Raw genomic sequence first — 4,692 nt, 5'->3', positions numbered from 1 at the left:
TAATAGTACTATATTATCATTAGATATATCTTTATATATTATCAAAATATTACTCTCATCATTAATCATGATAAGACAATTAAAAAAACAAAATTGATGTGTTAGCAACTATCTATGTTTCTGTATTGAAAGAATAATCATGGATATATTTGAACTAAATATAAACAATTGAGATATCAATAAAAAAAACATCAAAAATAATCTCAAAGCTTAATTTAAATAACACTTTTGCAAGCTGTGTATTTGGGTAAAAAATAAAACACTTTATTTTTATTTTTTTAAGAGAAATTAGAATTCTAACTTATACATAACATGCAAATTATGAAACTATAAAGATAAGCAAAAATTATGTCAAACATACTAAATCATAATACATGCCATATTAAGAGCATTTCTAATTATGATCTATGAACACTGTTTAGCTAAAATATAAAGTGAGACTTAAAAATACGAGTTTTTTTTTTTAGTGTAGCGTAATGGTATTTTTACAATCAATTTATAGCTTATAAATTAAAGGTCTTGAATTCAAACCCATGACCTTTCTTTTTTTTTCCATCCCTCCCTCACCACTAAGTTAGCCTTAAAGGTTTTAAAAATATGAGTTCCAACTATATAAAAAAATAGCTCTCTATAATAAAATGGGTAGATATCTCTATAAATATAGAGAGCTCCTTTTTTTGAGAGAAAAAACTCTTTGTAGATATATGAATAGTGATTTAACACTTAATGGTCAGGGACATGCGAAAGTTTTAAATATATAACTTAAGTATAATTATCGTTAAAAATTAAATATAAATATTCATTTACAATCGATAATTAAATTTAAATATTTATGTCACAAATTATTCTAATTATAAGTAGGTAAGGATATATTCACAAATAATTATACATAAAACTGACACACTTATTTAACAATGTCACCACATATTAACTTTTGATAAACACACTTATAAAACTTAAAAACTCGGCAATTGGCTTATTAAGGCATTAGACATGCGCCTAGGGTTCACTCAGTCCAAAAACTTAAAAAAGAAAAAAAAATCTTTTAAAAATATTTTCTATTCTTTTAATAAGGGCCAAAAAATTTAATTTTTCCTAAGACTCAACGATACTCAAGGTCGAACCTGAAACTAAGATGCAACGAAAGATAACTTTACTTTTTTAGGGACAGAATTTTGTCCCGTAATGTACTTTTACGGAATGTATTCTGTGATGTACGACAACCGTTAGATAGAGTAATTTTTTGATCTGAGGGCTGGGGTTGATCTAAGGGTAATTAGGGTTAAAAAATGGTAATGTACACTGAGACCCATCTAATGTACCACGGAATATATTCCGTGAAAGTACGTTACGGGACAAAATCGTGTCCCTACTTTTTTATGCTCTAATTAACATATTTTTCATTCACATATTGGGTCAACTTTAGTTTTTTTTTTTTTTTTTTTTTTTTGGCCTTAAAAGGTAGAATCTTTTGGGACCTTATGAAAAGAATATTTTTAAAAATCACTATATATGTATTTTAAAATATATTTTTTTTCTTTTGGACTGAGTAAGTCTTAGGCCCAGCTAGCCCACCTTAACCTTGGGCTATCTTTGTTCACATGCTAAAATAATAAATTTTAAAATATGAGACTTTGTTTTGTCATACTTTTAAAATTTATGTTCTTAATTCTAAAATATTTGAGAGACTCGAACCACCCTTATGAAGAGAACCAAACCTCTTTATTGATTATCTTAACAAAAGAACAAGTGTGTTTGAATTGAATAATTATGTGGTACTTGAGAGTAGCTAGAATATTAGTAGAAATAAATGGATGACAATAGAACAAATTATATAGAAATGAGCATTTCAGCACTTTTTCTAGTTCAAAATTTTGAGATTATATTATTATTTTGTAATTTTAAGAGTATTTATAATGAAGTGTTAAAAAATAGAATATTTCTATATTTTAACACATTTAATAAAAAAAAATACTACTTCAATAGTATTTTAAAAAGTGTGTTAAATTTGACACATGCTAAAAATTGTGTTAAATTTCTCACAATAAATGTTATTTTTTATTTACAATAATGCCACTAATTATTATGATTTATTAATTTTTACTAAACTTTACATTCTTTATTTATCATATTACCATTACTTAAGCAATAAAATATCAATTGTCTATCAATATAATTAATTATTTTTTTTATTTATTTTACATCTTATACATTAGAGTACAATTATGAATAATAGACTAAATATAGTACGAACTCATTTTTTTTTTATCAAATTTAGCATAAATTTTAAATCTTATATTGGAGATGGTCTAACATTTAAATTGTTATTATCTTACTAATTTCTAATTCAATGGCACCCAAATTTGTCAGGAATCGAATTCATCTTGCGATTTAAACAATTTGTTTCTATTTGTATTAGGTTCGAGGGAGGAAATCCATAGTCGTCATCAACATCATCATTGTTATTGAGTACTAGTGGTGTTCAACACCTTCTATAGGCAGCACTCCATGATTAGTTAACAATATTCTCTAAAAGTTATTTTCTTAAATTATATGGAACTCAATATTTAATCACACCAATATATGTATGACACTGAGGAGGGTGCTAGTGTTGGGCCCCATTCTTCTACCTTATCGGATCGCTACCTCACCTTGACTCTCAAATTAGTATGATATTGTCCGTTTTGGGCCTACGCCCTCACGATTTTATTTTTGAGCACCTTCCCAAAAGGCCTCGTTCTAATGGAGTAGGTGGAACACTTATGTCCAAGATAACTCTTGCCTATTCTTTCAATGTGGGGTTGGATTGATACCTCAACAATCCTCCCCTCAAACCAAGGACCACATACTCGTGGCCTCCCCTCCGCGAAACCACCTTATACCGTCGCTATTACCGACAGAACTCGCCTCCTAACTATCACATTTGTCAAGAAGACTTTCGACACAGGTCCTAACACTAATCTCCATAATGTACCGCCGTAATCATCAATGGGATATGCTACTTGACTACCCAATATAAGGTATACTTTCGATACAAGGCACTATATAGATCTTTAATCACGAGGTCATCACATTGAGCGCTTCTTCCACACATTGCAAATGCAGCCCACTATCCAAGGGCTCTTAAACCTTTGGCTCTGATACCACTTGTTGGGCCCCGTTCTTCCACCTTGTTAGACCGCTACCTCACTTTAACTCCCACATTAGTATGATATTATCCACTTTGGGCCTAAGCCTTTACAGTTTTATTTTTAGGTACCTTCCCAAAAGGTCTCATTCTAATAGAGTAGGTGGAACACTTATATTCAAGATAACTCTTATTTATTCTTCCAATGTAAGACTGGGTTGATACCCCAATAGCTAGGCACCAGTAAAATCTTTTAGTAATTCTCGTAATATAATTATTATTATTAGCCGATATCAATGATTTTATAATATAATTATTTTATTAGGTATCATTGATTTTATGAGATTACAAATGATAACTAAGTGCTATATAACAATTATTAAATTAATATATATTTATTCGATACTTAATTATACTAATAAAAATATGATAGGTGGTGGTGGGACTACATAACTCAATAGAAATAAATATAATGTAGAATAATTAGCAATTTTTTTTTTTTGAATTTTCGACAATACTGATTTTTTCCTTTAAAAATATATGGCTTGTTAAGAATTTTTCCTGAACTTTTACATGTATAGAAATTTATTCTCTTTGTTAGGTTTCATCCCATTACTTCGTTTAAATGTTGACGTGTCTTTGTAAATTAGCAACTTTGTCCTCTAAACTTTGACAATTATTAAATCGAACTCCCTCAAAATAAAAATGAGAAAGATTCAATATTTTCTTAAGTAAATCTTAAAAAATTAATTTGGAACTTAAAAAAATTATTTTGAATGATTAAGAAAATTAAAAAAGAAATTAAAATTTCAAAACTAATTAAGTGATTTAAAAAATTATTTATTTTTTATTAAAAAATTCATTTTGATATTAAAAAAAATATATTAAAAATTCATTTTTGTAAAAATTAAATTTTACGGGAACAAACTTGAGTCTATTTTATTTTTCTCAAAAAAATGTAAATTTGTTTAAGTAAACATAATATTTTTTAGTTTAATTTTTAACTTTTTTAAAAATAATTATATATTTTTATTAATTTTTAATTATTTTTCTTTATTTGCTAAGATATGAGTTTATAAATATAAATGAGTTTGATATATCTTCAAAAAAATCTTAGTTTATTTAAATTATTTATTAGATTCTCAATAATTTTGGTTTAATTTTTTAAGATACGTGTTTATAAATAAAATAAAGTTTGAAAATATTTTTTTAGAAATAAGTTAAGTTTTTTTTTAAGTAAAATTAATATATTGTAATAAATTTAATATTTTTATCAGGTTTTTTTAATACTTTTTATTATTTTTTTAGAATTAATAGAATATTATAATTTTTAAAATTAATTTTTGTAAAAGAGGACGAAATTTTGTATTGGTCAAAGTTTAGGGAGTAAAAATGTTAATTTTTGACGGTAAAAGAAACAGAATTTAATAGAAGAGACATAACTATGTAACTGTTATATTTTATGGGAAATTTTTAATAAACCATATATTTTAGGGAACAAAATCAGGTAGTGCCAAAAATTCAGAGAATAAAAATACTAATTATTTTATAATGTATATATGTAT

The sequence above is a fragment of the Cannabis sativa genome, chromosome 6 (assembly GCF_029168945.1).
Source record: "Cannabis sativa cultivar Pink pepper isolate KNU-18-1 chromosome 6, ASM2916894v1, whole genome shotgun sequence".
NCBI classification, from domain to species: domain Eukaryota; kingdom Viridiplantae; phylum Streptophyta; class Magnoliopsida; order Rosales; family Cannabaceae; genus Cannabis; species Cannabis sativa.
This window is presented reverse-complemented; position numbering follows the sequence as displayed.